This window comes from Nycticebus coucang, chromosome 9, assembly GCF_027406575.1.
Source record: "Nycticebus coucang isolate mNycCou1 chromosome 9, mNycCou1.pri, whole genome shotgun sequence".
NCBI classification, from domain to species: Eukaryota; Metazoa; Chordata; class Mammalia; order Primates; family Lorisidae; genus Nycticebus; species Nycticebus coucang.
The window spans coordinates 108939097-108963539 of NC_069788.1; the positions used below are offsets into that span (position 1 = coordinate 108939097).

At 47.9% G+C, this 24443-nt stretch overlaps 1 protein-coding gene and 1 non-coding gene across 2 annotated transcripts in view; both read right to left on the reverse strand.

Annotated features, from left to right (window-relative positions):
• The window catches only part of ESRRB (estrogen related receptor beta), a 104589-nt gene that overhangs the window by 70789 nt on the left and 9357 nt on the right, over positions 1-24443 (reverse strand). The window lies entirely within an intron of this gene.
• On the reverse strand, positions 17783-17882 carry LOC128595274 (small nucleolar RNA U13). Its single transcript, XR_008382909.1, has one exon. It is a non-coding gene; the product is annotated as a small nucleolar RNA U13 (small nucleolar RNA).

Below are 24443 nucleotides of genomic sequence, written 5' to 3' on the forward strand. Positions count from 1 at the left end.
TTTTGTTTTTTTTTAATTGGAAACAAATACGCACAAGCTCCATCCAACCCTGTTGCTCAAAGGGAAGGTGAGGAGCTCACCTGGCTCCCTGCAGAACTGTCCTCAGGAGGCATCTGCTCCTACGCTGGTCCTCCCTCACGGCCAGGGGGCACCTGCACGATATCCCAGGCCTCAGCCAAGACTTGCTTTTCCTGCCTCTGCACCTTTGCACATGCAGGTCCACTGTCCACCGTGCCCTCTGCTCTGAGCCCTGGATGTCACAGTAAGGCCTCACTGGTCAAGGGCCAAAAAGATGAGCAAACACTTCAAACCAGGTATCTCAGGTTTAGCCTAAGGGAGTTTATCAGAAGCAAAAAGTCAGGTACTTGGAATGCACCCCATCATGTTCACCTTAAACACACACACACGTGTGCACACATTACACACTTCAGGAAACAACCTGGATGCTGGTAAATTATACCACATCCACTGGGTCAAACTGCTGGAGTTATCAAAACAATAAAATTAAAAGACATCAGAGAAACACTGGGAACAAAATCCAGTTTCTTCCCTGGTGTCTAAAGCCCTACATGACCTGGCCTCAGCCACCTTTCCAAGTTCACCTCCACCTTTTCAGATGCCAGCCACTCTGGCCTCCTTGCTCTTGCCCAAGTATGCCAAGGGTACCACGACCACAGGGCCTTTGCACTGGCTATGGCCTGGAATACTCGGATACCCACACAGCTTGCTGCCCCTTTCAGTCAGGTCTCTGCTGAGCTGTTACCTCCTCCGGGAAGACACCCTGACACTCTACCTCATTGTCCTGCTTTACTCTCTTGACAATCATTCTTAGCATCCAACATTCTGTTACTTACCCACAGTAAGCTCCGAGGAAGCAGAGACTTAGACTAATTGTTTTATCTCAGAGCCAAGCCATACAGAAGGTACTCAATAAGTACATGAATTAATGAATGAAACCCAGAGTGGGAAGAAAGAGAATGAGCTAAGTGAAAAATAGAAAGTGATATGTCACTCTAACCTGAAAAGAATATGAATGGACCATAACATGCAGACATGGAAATAGAAGGGACATTCAGGGAAGTTAGTTGATTTTCTTTTATTGCCTTCCTGAAATTACTTAATACAGTGTGAAACTCTGTAAAGAGGAAACCACTGCAAGCTCTGACATCATGCAGACTTCAGTCCAAGGCTGTCTCTCCCACTCGGTTGTTGCTGTGTGACTGTTGGCAAGCCACTGAGCCTCTCTGAGATTTGGGTGTTTCAGCTATAAAACTGTTACCAAATCCCTTTCGCAGAGGGTTGTTCTGAGGATTACAGGCAAAATGAGAAGAAAGTGCTTAGCACAGTACTCAGAACACAGAGGCACTTTCCATAAAGGTCACTCTCACCTTATCCCGGTCTGTTTAGGTGTTTTTGTTTTTGAACTGAACGTAAATGTCACCCCCCACACACAAGTTTCCAGAGTTAAGGGCTCCCCTCTGATACTCCACTGAGCTTAGAACACACTGAGTTCTCAATGCTAGAGTTTGCATCTTGCCAGCCCTCCACCCCCATGACTACTAGCTTCCAGCAGGCTCTTGCCTGCTCCCATCTGGGTCCCACAATGGCCCGGCTAAGTGCCAGGCACAGAGATGGGCTGTGACACTAAATGAATGAATGATTCACGAACCAAGGTGGTGGTGGGGACTTAATCTCTTCAAGAAACTTCAGAGGAAACCTGGATGTTCCCCTTTTACAGATGGAGAAATTGAGGCTTAGACTGAGGCTTACAAATTTTCACAGAATTTGAGATCAAAAGCTCATTTAGTTCAAACCCCCTTTTACAAGGCCCCAGTGGTCAGCCTGGCTTTGGGTGAAGGCCCCTCCAGGGGAGGAGACGGTTACAGAGTATCTGCTTCCAATCAGTGATTATGCTAATCAATCAACTCAATTAAACCTAGAATCTTTTTTTTTTTAAAGGAACAAACAAAAACAGCAGCAGATAGTAAGGACTAATAATCAAGTAAAATTGGATTATTTCTGTGCTGACTGGTGGGGGGTGAGTGGGAAGGGACAAAGTTCATAGGAGCATGTGATGGGGGAGAGACAGCAAGCTCAGCACCCAGGGATGGAGCTGGGTGGGAACCTAGAGGCAGAATTCAGGAAACCACTACCGGATGCGACTTCCACGTCCAGCACCGTTCTCAGTGCGGGACTCATAGTAACTCACTTCCCCTCCACAGGAACTCTTGAGAGATCAGAATCATCACGATCCTGGTCTTTAGATGGGGAAACTTGGGGGCAAAGTATTTTAGTTTAGGCCACACAATGGGGGTAGGGCCTGGATTTATCTAGACTGGGGGTGTTGCTCCGGAGGACACACTGTGTGTCTGGGGATGAGACACATTTACATTGTGTAAAAAGTAGTTACTACTCACTAATTTATTTAATTTCATTTACTACACATTCACGGAGTCAAACCCAACGGGGACTGCCCCAAAGTTCAGTAGCTTGTGGCAGATACAAATAAGCGACCAATGATCATAAAGTCTTTGGATAATAAAGTGTCCCCAAGCACCATGGAAGGGTCATACCCATGCATACTCATAGGATCTCTTGAGCACAGAGAAGAAGGGTTTAAACTCCTGGGGGGAAGGTAGTCATGGAAGACATCCTGGAGGAGGAGTCTAGGAGTGTTGAAGGGTAAGTAGGTGTGGGCCAGGCCAGGGGGGAGGGTGGGAAATGGCATTCTAGGCTGCAGAGCTAGCCCGTGCAAACCACAGAGGTAGGGAACAGCAGTACACACTGGGGACTGAAAGTAGGTGGGAAGTCTGGGACAAAGGTGTGTGGCAAGGGGTAAAGCCTGGAAGACGGCAGGTGGGGCATGGAAAGAGACCAGGATGGACAGATGGGCAGGCCCAGCTGGGGGTTTGGACATGGGGACCTCTGTGGGGCAGGCTGCATCACACCATACACACCTGCAGTCTGCACCCAGCCAGTTGCAAACTGCTCAAAGTCCTCCCCTAGCAACACTCAGGACACTGCTCACTCTCCCCAGCAAGGAAACACCTCTGGCTTAGAACTCAGGCCTTCTACTTCCCAGTTCTATCTTTCCTCCCAGCCCCAACTCTTTCTTTGCAATACAAATGCATTAGCAAAGCCAGTTATTTAAAGGAACCCTGCAGCTAATCCCTGTGTAAACGGAAACTCTTTAAGCAAAGCTAATAATCGCTCCATAATCCAGCTGTTATATAATTCTGGATTTCCGGGGCTGTGGTATTCTGGTCCCTATAAAACCTTCTTTGTGGGGAAGATGGGGGGGAGAGGATGGGGTTGGGATAAAGATGGTGAGAAGGTGTAGCCTGTGAGGGGGGCAGGTGCTCCAGAGTGGCTGGGGCAGGCTGGATGGCAGCAGTTAGGGACAGGGAGAGGAGGTGCAGGGTCTGTAGTCCTGTGTCCTGCAGCCACAGCTTTCAGCAGGGGTGGAGGTGGGAGGGTGCATATGAGGAGTTGATGGTGGGATAGATGGCTGGAAGAAGAAAGGCACTCAGCTCTCTAGCCCCTACAAGACCGAAACCACATCAGCCAGGATGTTCCACATCTTCTAAAAGGCAAGAAACAGGAAAGGGAGGTAGCCCAGTTGTCAGAAGGAAAGGCGCTGAAGAATTGAAGCCAGGAAGCCTATTCCTTTGCCCCAGGAGCACTCCCGCAACAGCCTGGCCTGCCTTTGGTTTCCCTGCTCTCAGCCCAGCTCTCCTATTTGACTGTTAGTCTCTTGAGAGCAGAATCCATGGTATGTTCATCTCTGTGCCCCCAGCACATAGCAGAGTGCCAAGGAAATAGCAGGTGCTTAATCAATGTGTTCAGCTGGACCTGGAATTGGTTCACTTTACAGAAATTAGATTCATAGTGAGAATAAAAGAGAAACCCTGATCTTGATTTAAAAGCTGTTAAGTGGAAAGGAACTCTTATATACCTGGCACTATGCTAATTCTATTTCAAACAATACTAGTTTATTAAGTAAATTAGTTTATTATTAAGTAAATAGATTGTATTTTTAAAATAATACTTATTAAACAATAGTGTAATAAGATAAAAAACAATACTATTCTTATACTCTAGTGGAGGCAACTTGCACAGAATGGCTGAGTAACCCATTAAAAGTTATTTAAAGGCCAGGCCTGGTGGCTCACACCTGTCATCTGAGGCAGGTGGATTGCTTGAGCTCAGGAGTTCGAGACCAGCCTGAGCAAGAGCAAGACCCTGTCTCTAAATATAACCAGGTGTTGTAATGGGTACCTGTAATCCCAGCTACCTGGGAAGCTGAGGCAAGAGGGTCACTTGACCCCAAGAGTTTGAGTTTGCTGTGAGCTATGATGCTGCGGCACTCTACCAAGGATGACGAAGTGAGACTTTGTCTCAAAAAAAAAAGTTATCTAGCTAGTATTACCAGTAGTCACGAATATTTACTGAGATATCACCATGTGCCAGGTCCTTTGTGTTAGGTACCACGCCACAATGGCACTCAGACCTCCTAAGAACCTTACGAGTATCAGTATTATTGTTATCCGTAGTGACCCTGGGCACTGACCGCAGGTTCTGATGTCACTCATTTTGCAGTGCACACTGCCACCTGCACCCCCTCCTCAACACACACACACACACACACACACTCACACACACGGTGCCTAGGAGGGAAGCAGGCAGAACCCACAGATCCAAAGAAGGCAGGCAAGGACTCCCTCAGCTCCCTCTGACTCTCCCTCTCATAAAGGGTATTGAGCTGCCGGAGCCTGAGAATGATGCTCTGGCAAGTTTCCATCCTGATTTTAGGATGCTTGGGTATAAGTGGACACAATTATAACATGGATGAGCACAAGAAGAAGAGTTGGAGAAGCAAAAATCCAAATGTTTCCTATTTGGCTCTGAGCGCCCCCCTGTCTTTTTAGGAAAGGCACACAGGAAGGACAGGATTCCATAAAAAGACCCTAGGATTTAAAGCCAGACCACCCACAATTGGGGTCCTGGCCCCGCCATTCACCAATTAGCGCTTAACCAATCTAAGCTTCTATTTCTCCATCTGTACAATGGGGACACCCAGGTTTGCCCTGCAGTTTCTTAGAGGGATTAAGAAAGCTGCGCATGAGTGAACATGGAAAAATCTTTGAAAACATTCCGAGAGTCACAGAGAACTTGTTAACAGTGGGGATGCTGTTAAGGGAACCAGGGATTACAGAAAAAGAATACCGTACTAGTCATTACCTGCACTTCTATAGTATTTGACTTCTTTAATTGTTACACATGAACGTATTACTTTATTAAAAAAAGACTGAAAAATGAAAAAATGTACATGTACTGGGTGGATAAATGGGAAACAATATAGTGACAAATCCTCTTAAAACTCTTCTTCATTCTCCCAGCTGGGGTAAAACCACAGAAATGCACATCCTTGGTAATCTCATTTAACACCCAGGACCTAAGCATAAAGTACTCTGTCTTCCTTTCCCACCGTCACCCTTCTCCCTCCCCCCCAAATCTCTCCCCAAAGGAGCCCCCTTAGCTTGTTTGGTTAATGTATTCGCAAACCAAATTAGGGGGGCCTTGGCTCCCAGGGAGGTCCCCAAGCCAGTTGCTTGATGCAGGGAATTAGATACCATCTCATGCTCAAATCCGATTAGGTCCCACCCCCACCCCACCCCCGCATGCAAAAGCCTACTTTCTAATCAATTTTACAAAGGGCCCTCTGCAGATATACACTAATGGTATTGAGCTGAGATCTTTAAACTTAGTCTGCAAGAAGTCTGCAGAGATAAAATGTACATACTATATTAAGGAAGAAGCCTGTCGCCAGGGTGTCCTTCCCCTCCGAGAGAGTAGGGTGGGAGTGCAGGCAGAACATTCCCTACAGACAAATCTCCTCCCTGCTCCAAGAACAACAGCCCAACTTCTCTTTCAAACTTGACCCCCACCTCACTTCCTTCCCCTTAAGGGTCCTGCTCATTTAACTTTTACTTACTGGGGGCCCATTAAGTGATCCAGTAAGTGGTGCGTTCTTTTTCTCCTAATCCTTATTCCCCCATGCAACCTCCCCCAAAGTAACCCCTGTTCCCAAGCTCTCTGTGACTCTGGTAACCTTTTTGCTGATGTTTTGTGTGCTCTGAAGCACAGCTTTCTTAATCTGGCCAAGAAACCTGCAGGTGAAGCCTGGGTGTCCACATTTTACAGATGGAGAAATGGAGGCTCAGGTTGGTTTAGGGCAGCGGTTCTCAACCTATGGGTCGCGACCCCTTTGGGGGTTGAACGACCCTTTCACAGGAGTCGCCTAAGACCATCCTGCATATCAGGTATTTACATGACGATTCATAACAGTAGCAAAATTACAGTTATGAAGTAGCAACGAAAATAATTTTATGGTTGGGGGTCACAACATGAGGAACTGTATTAAAGGATCGTGGCATTAGGAAGGTTGAGAACCACTGGGTTAGGGCCAATTGGTGAGTGGCTTGATACTTGCTGGCCACTCACTATCTGGATGGCCTTGAGCATTAACTTAACCTCTCTGGGCCTCAGGCTCTGCAACCATAAAATGGGAGTGATAACTACAGGGCTGTCTCAAAGGGTTAAAGAGCTATTGTGTGTAATAAACAGTTCAGAACACTACCTGGTGAAATTGTAGAAGTTAGCTCTTACTTCTCTAAACTGACACTCACATAGACTGTCCTGTCACTCCCCACATATTTTATGAGATTTCCAACTTTTACTGAAGGTTCTTCCCCTTTCTTTGATGAAGGAGTTTTCCCTGGTGAGTTTCTCACTCTCTCACCTAAGCTTCTCCAGCACCTCGCTCATTCAGCCAAGATTTACCGAGTGCCTACTATGTGCCAGCTCTGCACAGAGTGGGGCTGCTCTTTGCTTCCCCTCCAGGGCATCATTTATCAGTTAAGTTCCTTAAGGACAGATAAGGACTATTTTTTTCATTTTTGCATCTTCACAGAGAGTGCTTAACGAATTTCTGTAGAAGGAACAACAGAATGAATCAATGATTGGGGCCAGATGGCCTGAGGTGACTGTGAACCTGCTTGTGTGTCCTTTCAGGGGCCAATGCCTGAAGGCCCCTCACACCTGCCAGGTGACTCAGGGGCCAGCGTCTGTACCACAGATATAAATAACTGCAACCTGACACCCGTCCTCACGGATTGGCCAGTGCACATGGGGTCTGAGCTCTGAGAGCTGCCTGGTTTCTGTCCAAGGGCTGGGCTGCTGGGACCCTGCAGTCCAGTGTCAACAGTGGCCTGACCAGAGGAATTTCCCAGGCCGCTTGGCACAAGCATCGTCTCATCATTAGGATGAGAGGATCTATCCTGCTCTGGGAAAGCCAGCACACTTCTGCCTCCATCCCCAGCAGGCTCAGAGGATTTGGCTCCTCTAGCCCCTCTGTGTACCTTTCCAAGGTCATCAGGCATCACGTGGATACCTCTGTCCTCCTGGAGGTACCCAGACCCACTCCTACAAGACAGCTCAGTCAGGAACAACGCTCAGCCCACAAGTGCCTTGGGCTGGGTGTGAACTGGCCATGGGCCCTACTGGCCCCAACTTTGGCACTAGGCAGCCTGCAAGGCCAGTAGCTCCCAGATCAATGGACCACCTCTGGCCTAAAAAGAAGAAATGGGAAAGCTAGAACACCAGTGCTAAGGGGTTCTAAAACCAGGGGTACGGTAAGAGGTTTAGCCCGGTGGCTCTGCTCTTAGCCCTGAAACACTTAGTGGCATAACCCCCAATTCTGGAACCGTGGGCTCCAGGCCCCACTGCATTCCAGCTCAGTGTCTTCCTCTGAAAATGTATTTAAAGTTATAACTAGTTCTCGGTGCTAAGGGCCAGCAGCATCTCTGTCACCCAAAGGGCTCTGTCTCCAGCCCACTGAATCAGAATCTCTGGATGGGAGGCTTCGACCTGCATTTAATATGTTCTCCCACACAGAAGGTTGAGGGCCACTGCTCTGGGAGCCATGGAGTGACTCCTGGAAATCCCTCTGCAAAGAGAATGTGGGTTCTTCCCCTGACCCCTAACCCAGGGCCACCGGCACATTAGTTTATCATTTGAAGAGTGTATGGCTTGATACCTGATTCTTCCAACAGCCCCTGGAGGTGGACAGGGCAAAGGTTCATTCCTTTGTTCATTCACTGTGCCAACAACTACCTATTTGTCGTGGCACTATTAGGTACCAGACACGGGGAACAAAATACAATTCCTGCCCTCAGGAAGCAGATCAAGACAGACCACACAGCCGAGAACAGAGGACACGCTCTACTCTCTCAGCCTGCTTATTTATCTACATGGCATTAATGGCTTCTCAACACTGCATCTTGGATTAGAGAAAGACCAAGGTGACATTTACATGCATCTTGAATGAAGCCAGAGGAAGGTGGTGTCTGGAAAGATACAGAAGAGCACCCTAGGCAACGGGATCAAGGCTCGAAGGCCTTCTTACAGATTAAGTGCACTAAATATCAGAGCAGTCCAGAACCCAGCCCCGACCCCCAGCCCCTGCCCCACCCATTACCCTCAGAGACCCCAGGCACCTGCAGCCAATGCCTCTTTCCCCCCACCACCGAGCCTGCTCTGCCTCTTTCCTGCTCTGCAACTCCCCAGGGCCTCATCCATTCAGTCCTATAGGCACAGAGCCTCTGGCCTATGAATTTTTTCGAAGACCTTCATAGGTTAAAATATGCAAAAATATTTTAATCTCCAAAATATGCAAGGGAAAACTGTAAAATCAAAACTTTAACTTTTAAATATCTACAAAGCACCATATATGTCTACTTGTTTCATGAGTGATATATTCATAAACCTTCATTACTTAGAATTTCTGGGTTGGCTTGAGGTTTTCCAAGAAATCATAGCCTGTTTTAAAGTCAATGAGTTACTGGCATTCAGATAATTCCAAATAATTTTGAATCCTCCCAAATAACTTTTACAACAACATTCTATTAGTAACGTATTTAATATTCACGCTATGGTACCGATTTGTGAATACCTTCATGGCTCTGGCTATGAGCGTGTGTGACCATGTGCTAAGCCACAGAGCACAGCAGGGGAAATGGCTCCAAGTCAGGCTTAGAACCCAGGATCTGGGGAGCCAGGCTTCTTGGAGCTTGGGCAGGGAGGAACCATGTAGCCTAAGGGCCAGGGCTGAGAGACTCGCCTAGCAAGGGGTGGTTTTCGAGGTGGTCCCACTCCAACTGCATGCTCAAGAGGAGCAGGGCCAGCCTAGCAGTGGCCCCCCCATCCATTACAGGGAAGGGGCCCTGCCCCCTGGGTAGCTGCTCTTCCAGGTACAAGATAGAATAAGAAGGTAGGTCTCCAAAAGGCAGGGCTGGGCTTGAGCACAGGAGAGGGGAAGTCTGGGTGCAGGTCTCTGTCAAGGACCTGGGTTTTCCCTGGTGACTTAGTGAGGCTGCAGAGGAAGCTTGGCAGGGGGAGGGGGCTAAATCCTAAGGGTGGTTTGGCTAGGACAGGCCACATGCAGAATCGGAGCTTTGCCCGTTTCCCTCCTGGATCTTGTTGACACTCACCGCCGCCTCACCCCACCCTTCTGATCAAGCCCAGGGACTCAAGTGTCCAAGGTAAAGCTCCCAAACGACCTCACAAGGAAACACGTGGGGTTCTGGGCCTTCTTCAATTCTGGAAAGCCCTTCCCTCCTACTGTGAAACAGCTCCTGAGGTCTCTTTAAGACTAAAGTTCCCTTCCACATCCATACACAATACACACAAGGGGCAGAACCCCAAACTCAAGGGCATTGCTTTAGAAAATAATGCAACCAGAATACAGACACCCAGCTGGCTCTGCCCCCTTCTGAGGGGCTTCCTGGGGTCTCCCTGACCCTGCTCCCCTCATACTGGGCCCTCCTCTATAAGGGTATGGCCACAAGAGATAGTTTACTGGCTACAAAAAATATTCATCTGATTATTACACCTCAATCATTATCTCTGGGTTAGGGAACCACATGGCCAACAAACCAACTCATACACTCAGTTACAAATGACTTTTGTAGCTACTGGGAAAAAACAGTACAATGTCAAGAGGCTGGGCTGGAGCTGTTGCCAGAGATCATTCTAAGCATGGCGAGCAGTGAGGGAGGCAAATGTAATGGGGGGGGGAGGGAGAGCCAAAGAAGAGGTGGGGGAGGCTGCCACAGCTAGCTGCAGTTTCTAACGGGCTCCAGTGAAGGTGTAAATTCCAGGACATCAGCTAAAGATCACACCTGGGAGTCTGTCCATTCATTCTTCACAATACTTATTAGATACCTCAATATTCTCAACACTGTTCTGGCAAGGGAAATAAGGTTCCTGACATCAGGGAGCTTTTATCCTAGTGGGAGAGGCATAAAATTAACAGAGCTATAACATAGTATTATTATATAAGTACTTTAAAAGTATTGTGTGATACAGGAATACATTTGTGTGTGGTATGTGTACACAGACACACAGACACACACACATACAACTCTTCCTTATGGAATGCCCTAATGCAAAGCAAGAAACAGCAACCTTGTTTGCATAGCAGACAGGCAGAGAGTGCACCTGATATCTGAGAGCACCTAGACTTGGTCCAAATCACAGCAATCACTGGACCAGCAGGTCCTGCTGTCAATTAGCAAAGACTTACTGTCTGTCGCCACCTCCACCTCTCTGCATTTTCAGGAACCACCTCTGAGGGCAGTGGGCCCTCGTATAGCAAGACAAATGCAGAGTTGAGCAGGGGCTGTCTGTCACCAGCACAGCAGACTCAGGACCTTGTGCGCTAATGTTCTTCTGCCTTTCCCCCTATAATGTGACCATATTTTACCATCATACAGTCTGTCTTCCCTAAAAACATTATGTTCCCTCCCATTCCCTAATCTCTCCACTTTTCCTTGTTGCCATCAAAAGGTGCCCTTTCAGTTAAACCGTTCAGTTTCAAAGCACATGCCTGCTGAGTCCTGTGTTTTGTCTGCTCCTGAATGTCTACCAGCCACACAGTGGGGACAAGGATGGTGCAGTGGTTAAGGGCATGGTTCTAGAGACAGACAGGCCAGGATTCAAATCTTGACTTCCCACTTGCTAAAAAGTCATGGCAAACTCTCCGTTCCTATTTCTTCGCATGTAAAACGAATCCCAGTTCCTAACTTAAAGAGAGGTTGAAAAGACCATGCCCACAAAAGCACTTAGCACTGACTAAACACCCCCCGAATGCAGCTAAATTAAGACTTTCCAGAGCCAGAAATGGTATGGCCCTGTAGTCCCAGCTACTTGGAAGGCTGAGGTGGGAGGATCACTTGAGCTGAGGAATTGGAGACAGCCTAGGCAACATAGTGAGACCAGATATTTGGCCAAACATTAGTCTGCATGTTTCTGTGATGGTGTTTTGGATGAGATTAACATTAAAGCAGCAAACTAAGTAAAGCAGATTGTTCTCCCTAATCATCCAATTAGTTGAAGGCCTAAATAAAATAAAAGAACTTACCGTCCCCTAAGAAGAAGGAAATCCTTCCTGCCCAAAAGCCTTCACGCTGGGACATCTGCTTTCTCCTGCCTATGGACTCAACCAGAAACACTGGCTCTTCCTGGGTCTCAGCCCTGCTGGCCTTTAGACTGAAACTACACTGTTAGCTCTCCTGGGGCTCTAGCTTCCAGACTCACCCTACACATCTTGGGATCTATTGGTTTCCAGAATCAGGTGAGCCACTTCCTTATGATAAATCACTTTACATATATATAAAGAATACAGAGAGAGAAAGAGAGAGAGTCATGAATTGCTTAATGATGAAATGCATTATTAGATAATTCTACTGTTGTGCAGACATCAGTGAGTGTATTTTTTTTTTTCTGCAGTTTTTGGCCGGGGCTGGGTTTGAACCCACCACCTCCAGTATATGGGGCCAGCGCCCTACTCCTTGAGCCACGGTGCCACCCCATCACCGAGTGTATTTACACAAGCCCAGATGGTACACTACTGCACAGCTAGGCTGCATGATGTAGCCTCATGCTCCTAGGCTACAAGCCTGTACAGCATGTGACTGTATCGTAGGTAAATGTAGCGCAATGGTAATTTTTTTAAATCTAAACATAGAAAGGTTCAGTAAAAAAAAAAAAAAAAAAAAAAAGAAAGGTTCAGTAAAAATGCTCTATTATAATCTTAGGGGACCACCGTCATACATAAGGTTCATAGTTGATGAAAATGTTATTATTTGGGGCATGACTACCATCCTGTTTCTCTGAAGAACTCTACAGAAACTTTTATCCCTTAAGACAGTGGTTCTCAACCTCTGGGTAGAGACCCCTTTGGGGGTCGAACCACCCTTTCACAGGGGTCGCCTAAATATGTCCTGCATATCAGATATTTACATTACGATTCATAACAGTAGCAAAATTACAGTTATGAAGCAACAACAAAAATAATTTTATGGTTGGGGGTCATCACAACATGAGGAACTATATTAAAGGGTCGCGGCATTAAGAAGGTTGAGAACCACTGCCTTAAACAACATCTTGCAGGACTGAAATTTCATGAACGCTTCAAGGAAAGCTGCAACTAAGGGTTAGAATGTAAGAGGGTTGGAGGCCTCCATTCCCCACCCACTGCCCAGAAAACACCAGGGTGCTCCCTGTGGTTAACCTATCACCACAGTCTCCATTCATCATGTTCTCTTCCAGATGGTAAAGACCACAATGGGAATTAAGAAGGCATGCTCTTGGAAGGCATGGTGGCTCACACGTATAGTCCTAGCTCTCTGGGAGGCTCAGGAGTTCAAGACCAGCCTGAGCAGGGACAAGACCCCTGTCTCTGATAAATATAGAAAAATCAGCTGAGCGTGGTGGCAGGAGTCTGTAGTCCCAGCTACCTGGGAGGCTGAGGCAGGAGGATCACTTGAGCCCAGGAGTTTGAGGTTGCTATGAGCTGGGCTGACTCCACATTACTCTAGCCTGGTTGACAGAGTGAAACTCTGTCTCAAAAAAAAAAGAGGGCACACTCTTTCATGAATGACAATTCCCAGTCTGTTTGGGGTCTTCCTTTTTTTTCTCTTCTCCTTTGACAGAGTTTAGTGCTTTTTCTCCTCTTAGTCCTCCACATGTCTATAGGGGTATGCTGGGGTAGACAGTGGCCTGGACCTGAGCTGTAATGACAGCTGAAAGGAGCTGTTCTCATATATGTGTCTGGCGACTCCCCGCTGGAGGCCGGAGCTCAGAGCACAGTCCAGGGAGAGTGAGGACGGTGTCAGCCAGGCCAGACAAGGAATCACATCTCTAGGACTTAGAATCAGCTGAACAGCCCCAAAGAGCAGGGCACCATGAGAAGAGGAGACTTCTGGGGCTGGGCAGAGCCCCATCTGCAGGAGCCTGCCCCTTGGAGGAGAGCGAACACCAACTGGAACATCTTGACTTTTGTGTCTTCACTTTCTGTTCCCAGGTTCCCTACAAGGAGCTGAGGCCCAGTTCGAGGACTCCTGCTTTCCAGTTTCTGGGTTCTGAGCCAGTGGTTCCTCTCTTCTAACCTCATGGGATAAGCCTACTCCCCTACTGCCACCAACTGGGGACCAATACAAGATTGACTGTTTTGTCAAGTACGAACATTAATGGGGAGAGGGGAAGGCACCTAGTACACCCGGCATTTCATAAAAGAAAAGCCATTGTCATATCCCTTAATCTGAGATACTCTGGGCTTCAGTGTCTCCATCTGGAATATGAGGATTTAAGATAATCCCTAACCTGTGTATGCAACGGCATCCTTCTAGAAGCCTCATGGGGCTGTTGTCACTTTCCTCATTTTGTTCTAACGTGCAGCAGTCTGCAGGCTGGCACGTGAGCTCCATGTGCCACTCTTCAGAGTGCTCTGCCCCCATGCTCTGTCTTTCTCCCCAAATTATGTTCTCGGCTTGCTATTTTCTTTTCAAAATTGCTTAATCTTGGCCATGCATGATGGCTGTTGCCTGTAATCCTAGCACTCTGGGAGGCTGAGGCAGGAGAATCACTTGAACTCAGGGAGTTCGAGACCAGCTGAGCAACAGTGAGACCCCATCTCTACCAAAAATAGAAAAATTAATGGGGCACCATGGTGGGCACCCGTAGTCCCAGCTACTCTGGGTGCTAAGGCAGGAGGATTGCTTGAAGCCAGGAGTTTGAGGTTACTCTAAGCTTGAACTCAGGAGTTTGAGATTGCTCTGAGTTAGGCTAATGCCATGATACTCTAGCCAGGGCAACAAAGTGAGACTCTGTCTCAAAAACAAAAACAAACAAAAACATTTCTAAATCTCTATCTTTCCCAGAATGGTTTTTCTAGAAGTTTTCCCAGAAGGAAAATACCAGGGGATGGCAGTACCAGAAAAGGGGGTGAAGTGGCCACCATGGGGCTCCTGCTGCCCCAGGCTAATTCCCAGAGCAGATGACAGGGGAGAGCAGGAGGGGGGAGTGACCTTCCTCCCTCCTGCCCCCAGCTAGACTCTCGCAAGTGCTGGCCCATTTGGGCTTCCTGGTCAAAGCAGTGTGGGTTCTGCAGGGTAATCTGCAGGCGTGGTTGGTAAGATGAGAAGGGTACAGGCATTTTGCTGGGCCATTACTTATCCCACAAGGAGCAGGGATGGAGCCTGACCTGCACTGCCACAGTCACCCAAGGTCCCCTGAATACCTACCTGAGCTCCCACCACATCTGCTTGCGAAGCAGCGGCAGCTGGCCAGGAGCAGCGGGGGTGACTGTGAAATCAGGAGACCGATTATGACCAACCGATATTTATACACCCCAGTGAATGCTGTCCCCTTCCTCATGGTCATCTTGGGTGTCTCTTCCCAGTTCTCAGTGATGCTGTCTTTGGTCAAAGCATTTTTGGAGCTTCTCTTGGGAACTGTCTTTTGGGCCAGATTATCTAAGAAATAGAGTCACATCCTCACTTTCTTCGTAATCAAAAATCGCTTTGCTCAGCTTTGTCATCCAGCTAATTCCTGAGACTTGCCTCCAAATGACCTTGACTGCATTAAAAATTAAATCCACCCCCCAAAAGGAAGAGGATTCACCATCAGTGAGCATATTCAAAGAAGACGAGGCAGACTCTGATGGCATAACGAGAAGTGAGCAACAGAGATGTTTCTGGAACATGATTCCCAGGGAAGCAAATCTTACCTTTGCTGGCTACTTGATTTCCCCTTGCCTGGCACCTACCCAGTGAGCGTTATCCCCATCAGGCAGATGAGAACACAGAGGCTCAGAGGCTGAGTGACTTAAGATCACGGAGCTACCAGAGGGGCCTTGGAATCCACCATGGGGAGCTTCCTGGTTGGACTGTCAATAGCATGGTCTCTGTTCAAATAAAGACATGAATACACTGATTCAAAAACACAGCCTGTCAGCCAGCAAACTGCCCCAGTCTTCTCCCTTCACACAGCCACTGTGAACCTTCCCTTCCGACACCAGCATCTGCTGTTTGGACCCATCTGCAAATGAAGGTCAGACTGCAGATAGAGAACATGGACCTGGTGGCTACTTCAGCAGTCCTGACTTACCAACTTCAACAATATACTTTGGGCCTCAGTGTCTCCATCTGGAATATGAGGTTTAAGATAATCCCTAACCCGTGTATGCAACAGCATCCTTCTATTTCCTCCTTCATTCCACCTAAGCAAAACAGCAGGGGCCAAATAGAATAAAATGCAAGAGAGAAGGGGTGAGTTGGAACTTAGGAGCCAGGCAGGCCAAGGCGTTAAGTTCAACTCCACTGCATACCAGCTGAACAACCTCAGGCAAGTCACCCAGCTTCTCTGGGCCTCAGTTTCAACATCTGTAAAATGAGAAGAGTTTCTATCTCACAGAGTTGTTGCAAGACTCCAAGAGCATGTGTACTCAGGATCTGGAATGGCAGACACTGAATGTGATGCTCATTCCTGCCCCCTCTCTGCCTGCAGTGGTGCCTGGACCCCTCCTCTGACCCCTCCCCCCTCTGCCCTCCTCTGAGGCACTGCTCCATGTCCAAAAGACCAGAAGTGGAAGAGCAAAATGTCCAACCAGGCTCTGTGTGCACCCACCCTCTACTCCCCATCTAAAGGAAATGAAGGGGTTTATTTAAAAGGGGCAAATGTGATCCGAGAGTGTAATCCCCTGCCCTGCCCAATGCCGTGTCCTCGGCAACATTCCAGACAGGTCCATCCTGCATTCGCACACCTCCAGCAACAAGCGGCTCTCTGCTCGGTGCTAGGCAATCCACTTTTGAGTACCAAACATCCAGGTTAATCAGGGGCCTGTTCTTTTGCCCCAAATTATTTTGTCCCAACTTTTGCCTAAATTTTACCCCCAATAAATTCTATTTTGGAATTATTCTGAATCCAGCAAACCCAGCTTCTTAAAGAAAATATGGATCTGTGACCCAAGCTGAGATTCCTGGGGCCAAGGTCATACTTCACACATTTGCCAGAACACTGGCTGGCGTACCTGGCACTTTGCTACTTTGTGTGGGAAGCATCAGAGTGCAGAGAAGGAAATTCAGAGTTCGTAATGCCAGGAAGTTCTGCTGCCTGCCTGGTCCTGTGGGACTGGCCGGCTGGGTGTAGTGAATAGGGCCCTGGCTGGTAGGCAGTCTTGGGTCATCCTCTGCAAGCTCCCTCCTGAGGCATCCATAGGACAAAAAAGCCCCAGGCCCCACAGGCAGCCTCTGAAGGTGCACATCTGTGAGTGACCTTGAATCTGAAGGCCCTGACAAAGGAATAACAATGAGAAATGTCATCAGACGCACTCTCTTTGATGTGTCCTGACCTGGGGAATTGGTGTCAGAAGACACACAGAAAAGCCAGATGGTATTTTCCAGGGTCATAGTCCACCATGGAGCGGAGCCCAGGGCCCCTTTCATGTGCTTTCCTGAGTCAGTCGGTGCCCAGGCGGCTGGCGTGGGAGGAGAGGCTGCAGAGACACAAGATTAATGGCTTCCCAGGCAGGTGAGCTGCCGCCCACTCGGCCGGTCACGATCCTCCAGCGACTCCCTCCGCCTGCTCCGCCAGGTGTGAAGTAGAGAGAGAATCCGGTGATGAGGTCAACCCCTCCAGCCCAGGCTGCCGTGTCCACTGTCAGAGCTGGAATCACCGGCTGCACCTTTGCCTTCCGGCCGAGCCTGGGTTCCCCCTGCTGCAAGCGGAGGTGCGGCTGGGGAGCCTGGGGGAGGCGTGCCCTGCAGGGGACGAGGGCAGCGGATGCAGAGAGAGCAAGGACAGAGCCCAGTTTCTGGAGGTTCCAAATGTGCATAAAGATCCCTTTTCGTTCCATGTTTTTCTTAAAAAGGTTTATTAGTCTGCTTGCCAAGCAAACTAAAAAAGTAAGCAATCAGAAAAGTAAGTTAATTTGATTACACTCCCATGCAATCAAAAAAGTAAAGTTAAAGGCAGAAATCACCCCACATACTAGTATTTTCTTTCCCACAGTACTCAAATGATAGTTTTTTGCGTCTCCTTCCAGAAGTTTCTAAAGCATATGCCTCACATTTGGATCTTAAAAAACTATAAATATCAGGCGGCACCTGCGGCTCAAAGGAGTAGGGCGCCGGCCCCATATGCTGAAGGTGGTGGGTTCAAACCCAGCCCCAGCCAAAAACAAACAAACAACAACAACAAAAAATCTATAAATACCATTTTACTATATAATTTTGCACATGAACTTCATGGCCACCCTGTATGATGGTACTGCTCAGTCACTCACTTGCTTTTTTTTTACTCAACTCTATTTTGTTTACATTTCCATCTTAATCTATGTGAATTTATGAGGATCTGTTTTTTCCTTTTCAATTCTTTTTTATATCAGAGTGATAATGTGCCAATATTTGAGGACTGAAGGCGTCACATCTCACACATGAATGTGAAAACCCAATCACTACACTCATGAACTAAGAAAGGACTCTGAGGGACTCTTTTTAATACTACAACATTTCTTGATTCCCCTATATCATAATCTTGGTACCTTTAGTGTTAGGAGTTGTACATAATAAACTCATAATTTAGTAATACTTTAGAATGAACTTGCATTTTTCTTCTTAAAGGCCACAGTCATGTTTATAAAGAATGCTTGGGGCACATCAGGCCTAGTGAGGCCTGACTACTCCTGTGTGAGCAATGTACAAGTGTTATTTTTATTAATCTTTCTGTGACTTCAGGGTGGCACAGAGGGATTAGGAACTTGTCCAAGGCTGCACAGCAAAGGAGAGTCAGAGTCACTGCTAAATTCACACCTTTGTGACATCAACGGTCTCGCTTGCTCCAGGGGCTGTCTAATCCTGGGTGTTCTCCTAGCATGGGTGGTAGGAAGGGATTCCTTCCTCCATTGCATCCTTCTACAGCCTTCCCGGTATTTACATGCTTGGTAATATTACCAGGCCCTGAGCTGTCCTGTTAGGGGTACTGACCTTGGACATGGGCTAGAGTAGCTCAGATGGTTTCTGGAAGCCCTCACGGGACAGGCATCAGAGTGACACACTCCTACTTCCATGCCAGCCATGGGGTGAGCCACTGGGAAGGTCAAGGTGAGGTGGACAGAGCACACGGGTCTTTATTATCATATAGCTCTTACTTCCCCACCTCCTCCTCCACAAGCCCACTGGGAGAGGGGCTGGGAGCTCCTCCTGTGTCTCCACCTAGGTCCTCAAGAGCAGAGAACCACCTAAAGAAATGGCTCAGGGAGAGAAGGGTGAAGGACTGACGGCAGGGAAGGCTGCTATGCCCAGAATGACCGCTCATCTTTCCTCCTACCTGTTTCCATTTATTAAAATTATTTTGGTCTTCTTGTTTTCTTAAATATGAATTGTCTGTGCCAGTCTGTCTGTCAAGGCCTCCTCTGGCTATCTGTCTGGCTCATGCGGTCTCTTTGCTCTGCCTGGCCTAGGGTGGACATACAGAGTTATAGTGGCACATCCACCAGTGTCTGCACTGCCTGGCCTGAGGCTCACTGTTCAAGCACTCAAAACCACAGGGTCAAAAGGCTTTTGATGAAGCTGAGGGCAAACAATTCATATCCCAAGGAAGGGAGACATCTTTGGTTAAGAGGCCAACATCTGGGCTTAATTCTGTACCAAGGGAGGGCATAGTGACCAAGGCCCTCAGTTTTCCCATCTGTAAAATGGGGGCACCAGAGCAGATGAGACTCTCAGGTCCCTCCCAGGCCCACACCCTGCCTTTTCACTCTGGGAGCAGAAGTCCCTCATACCAGCCATGCAGGGAATGCATGGTGTATGGGGCAAATCTTCGAAAAGTGAAGAGGCTGCCTGCCGGTCTGAGTAGCCCCAGGCAGCACTCACTTTGCACAGCGCCTGCTGGTGGCAGGCACTCAGCAGATGTGAGCAGCTATTGCTATTGTCCTGAGCACCAGGAAAGAGAAAGGTTGACAGAGGCAGAGGTACAGGGCTAGAAAGAAAGCATGATGGGGAGCAAGGAAAGAGCCCAGCATGGAGACAAACTGGTTTGCTCTGGAGTGGCCAAGTCTACCTGTCATGGCCTCATCCATGTGACCAGGAGCTAAAAGTACTGAGTAAACTGGAACCCAAGTGGTCTATGAGAAGATCATAGCCCTGGAGCCCCTTGCCTGAGCCATCCCAGGGACCCCAGGTCCTCCCAGCCCACATTTAAGTCTCATAGGCACCTGTTGGACACGGGCACCTCTTCTGGCCCAGCCTTCTGCTTAGACTCACCCACCTGTAGCCACCCACGCCTGGCCACACCTTCATCCTGGGCACCATCCAGAGGACCTCTTCTGGCTGCCTGGAGCCCGTTTTCAGAAACTGCTCTGATCCCAAATACCACACTTATATGCAATAAAGCTATCTTATGCAATGTTGTGTTGTCATATAAAATATAACAGTTTTTAGATAAATACACTTATAGACTAAAAACAGAGATCCATTGCCAGAGCTGGGAACTTGTTTTGTTACTATTATTAGCTGAAAAAGCAGCTAGCACTGAGTGAAGACTTAGGAGGCTGCGAGGCCTACAGAAGTATGTGGCAAGCAAGGTCATGGCTAGACCGCCCAGGGGGGACATCTGGTCAAGACAAGTTGGGGGCACTTCCCTAGGCCAGGGGAGCCTTTTTACAGAGAGGCTCCTGCCTCTAGGGATGGCTTATCAGGCTTATCAGGTTCCCAACTGTTGCCCCAAGTTAAGTCTATTGGGTCTCCTCCTGGACCCACTCTGCCAGGCAGGCCTGGGGCCAGGGGAGGTCAGGGTACACAAGGGAGATAAAGCCACAACCCAAACCCAAGAAACCCACCACAGAGGGGTCTAGAAGAGCCCTAGCTGGGCCTCTATTGTCCTAGTGTCTGCAGACCAGGTCCTCTCACTTTCCTATAGCCATACCAACTTACCGTAATAGCCAAAACAACTCAGCTCAAGCTGCTTATAGCGTGTGCTCCAACTTGGGACTGGCTATGAATATTCCGTCTACTCTGAAGTCAGAGGAGCTCTTATGGGAATGGTCACACGGCCCAGCTGCCTCCCTACAAGGTCTCAGGGCCCCACTGCAGCCACACACAGAGCTCCCTCCACACCGTAGCTCAGCTGTGCGTGGCATCCGCTCCCTTCCTCTCCTGACCTCACCTGTGTCTGCCTCACTTGTTCAACCATGTTGGCGCTGCTCATTTCCTCACAGGGCCTGGGGCACAATCCTCTCATGGCCCAGAGACTTAAGCATACCTCCCCACCAGGGCCTTTCCCCTTAGAAAATTAGTGTTTTTCACTTCCTGCTCTTAGCTACTCAAGTTAGACCTCTCAGGCAGGGATCCCGTAGGGAGAAGAAATTAACCTTATACTTTCAACATAAAACTGACATTTCTCTATCTGAGAAGTCATCTGTTTTAAAAGAATTTGGATAAGGACATGCCTAGAGGAGTAAGAAGAAATACTAACATGAGCTGATATTTATTGAGCACTTACTGTGTACTTGTCTCTGCTCTAAGTACTTTATGTTTAGTGACCCAACAAGGAAGATCAGGGCAGAAGAAGATCTGAGGCCTTGAGAGATTAAATCATTTACCCGGGATCACAGAGCTAGGACGTGCAGGATGGAGCAGGCAGTGATGCAATAATAAACATTTAACAACTAGCTGGGGAGGAGGAGGGATGTGCAGCATTTGTCAGTTTCCAGGGTGTAAATATTCCCATCCTGGCCAGTTTCAAGCTACCAGCAAGTCATCGCTGAAGGTGGAGTTGGGAAGAAATAGGCAGCAGCACACCATCTTATAAGAATTAGATGTAAACTGACCCCAAGAACATAAAGTACAATGTAGTTAAATGTTAAGAAGGGAGCAGTTTTGAGTATTTATTGCCTTTGCTTTTAGTAAGAGGTATTTACTTATAAGTTTATATCATTTAATTTTTAATAATGGCTGTGTTTAATAATCAGTTTCCAAAAGTACTGAAAATTTAAATGGGCTCTGGGGCCAGAGTTTTTCCTTCAAGCCCCAATTCTCTCCTGCCTCCCACAGGGCATGACCATCCCCAGCCAGCCAGAGCTGCCCCTGGCTCAACAAAGGCAGCAGAGGCTGCAGAACCAGCACTCTCCAGGATACTTTTCCTTCTTCCTCCTTCTTCTGTCCCTATTGTCCCAAGACTAGCACAAACAATATTTATTAGGCACCTCTTCTGTGCCAGGTGCTGTTGCAGGCACAGAGATGAACCTAATCTCACGATCCAGTGGGAAAAGACAAGCATTGCAATCCAGCCAGGGGCACAAGTCAGAGAACAAGCATGCGGAGAGAGAGACTCGTTCCCCCGGAGGGGGACACCTGAGCAGAGGTTTAAAGGAGAAATAGAAGTTCACCAAGCAGATCAGGGTGAGGGGAAGCAATATAGGAAGGAATAGATCTGAAGTGTACGTGTTTTTCAGATGTAGGAGGGGACTTGACAAAGAAGGGAGAGAGGGAAGAACTGAAGATATGCTCCATGTCGTGGCGGGGGTCCCGGTGTGAAGGGAGAGAGGGGGGAGACATGAGGAGAAGCAGGTTTCCAGCATGCTCCTGCGCGGTGCCCACAGGAATCCAAGTGGGACACTGAGACTCCGACTTGGGAGTGGCTGGAGAAAGAGTGATGGGACGATGGCAAGAGGGTATGGGATGAGAATATACGGGCTGAGAGGAGGGGCTACAGGTCCAGAATCTGTTTATGACAGACCTTGAGGAAGGAGTGGAGGGGGTCAGGACAATGGGGGCCCTCCGGAGGCTGGCCGTGGGCCCCAGGAGAATGAGATCGGGAGGACTGAAAGCTCCTTCCTACAGCCCTCCCCTGTGCTGACAGCAAGGCTGGAGGCCGAGCTAGGGGAGGAGAGCTCTAACTCACTGCTGTAATTCTCCCAGCTTTTTTAAAACCAAGGCATGGGGCCCAATTTTCCCCTTCCACTTCTGCCTTAAATTTTACTGATGTGTAGGACCCACACAACTAGAAGGGTGTTCTGCGGCTGGGGTTAGAAAGCTGAAATTCTAGATGCAGTGAGGGCCATATAATGTAGGGCCTGGGAGTGCTGGTGCACAGCCAGACTGCCTCTGTGCAAATCCCAGCTTTGTCAGCTGTGTGACGTTGGGCAAGTGACTTAACATCTCTGTACCTCAGTTCTTTACCTGTGAACTGGGGATGGAAATAGTACCCTACTTCCCAGGATTGTTGTGAGGAAGTGATGAGTTCATACAGGAAATATCCTTAGGACAAAGCCTGACATGATAAATGCTCAATAAATGTCAATTACTTCTGTGTTTACTGTTATATTGCAATGGCCCACCTTTGGCCCTGCAGTTTATTTTTAGCTCTCCTATCCCCACCAACTACTTTCCTTACAGCAAATCTTAAATGGTCCTCAGGGAGTTAGGCAGCTTGGAGAAGAGATCCGAAAGCCAGCATCAGGCTTGAAAACAGTGCAGGCTGCGTTGGGTCTGCATACTCAACAGCTGGTAGGAATCCTTAGACTGAATGAGGCCCAAGCACTTTCCAGCCCGTCTGGAGGTCATACAAGCCATGGAGGCAGTGACTGTGTTGTGAGTAGGTGTGTACTTTTGTGCCACAAAAGGCAGTTGCAGTGTTAAATTGCATGGAGCATGATTCAGAAAGGCTGCTTTCTGAAGGCAGAGTCCTGAGCTCCCTCCTCCCGGGATCCCGTTTCTGAAGGCTCAGCCCCTGGGCTGCTCCGCACTCCTTCCCACCAGGGGACCGCTCTGTTGCAGGAGTCACCCATAGGTGCAGTGCCAGGGAGGGCCTGTAGGGGGCTCTAGAGCTCTTCCATTCCCCATACCCTGGGCTGAAAGGGCACCACGCTTAAAACAATGGTTGTGTTTGCTGGGCCGGTACAAAGATGCTGCTCCAAGAGGTGAGTGAGGAGAAGTTGGGGCTCACTGGTACCCAGTTGACGTGCTGCAGTTCATCCATGCTCTCAGCTGGCTCTGTTTCAGCTTTGGGTTGAGGGTCCTCTCTGCTCTGTAGCAGTCCAGCCCCACAACCTGTTTGTCAGGGAAATGTCATGCAGACAGGTTGCCTCACCACCAAAACTTGGCTTCCCTTGTTTCTCCCTAAGGCAAAATTCAATAGCCCTGGATTCGGTGTTAGGAGACCTCATCCCGCAGATTATTTACTAAATTGCAGTTCTATCAATATATCTGGATCACAGCAATCACTTCTAACTACTAACTTCTGGGGACATGGCCAGCCTAACAAGTTCATACTGGCAAAAAGTTAAAAATAGTCATTTAAAAAACAATTTGAAAAAAGTCAACACACATTTTGGGGGGCTTTGTCAAAAGCAGGAAAAATAAGGGAAATGTGTTTCTTAATCAGGCCAACTTAAGAAAAACAGTCATAGTAGGTAGGGTTACCAGATTCAGCAAATATTGCATGGGATTTACTTATATTAAATTTTTTTTGCTGTTTATTGAAAACTAAAATTTAATTGGGTATCTGTATTTTATTGGGCAATGCTACCTACAAGTCTGAGAATATAGGGATTCATTCAGAGGAAAATTTCTTACTTATTATCCCCACCCCAAATTATAATTCCTTCTCTAATCCCTTTGTGTTACATATGGAAACCCAAACCACACTGATCGCATTAAACAAAGTAATCAGCTCAAGCACCTCCATCTCACTGCTGGGGCAGACTATCATTGTGAGGTTATGTCAATGGAATAAAAAAGTAACTTCTAAAAGATAACATTCAAAACAATTAATGGCACTGAACATTTAGTGCACACCTACTATGTGCCCGGCACTTGTGAATTAGCTCGTTAAATCTTCACAACAACCTTTGAGGTAGATACTATTAGTGGAAAAAGGAGAATCTACTTATCTAATTTCTGTAGTTCTTACAAAGGCATGTAAATTTCTGGCCAATTACTTCCTGGGAAGGAAACCAAGAAGGACTGCTTCCCGTCAACAAATGGGTTTATTCTTTCTGCAATATCAGGGCTGTTGCTATTTTGTTAAATGCCACTTACAGG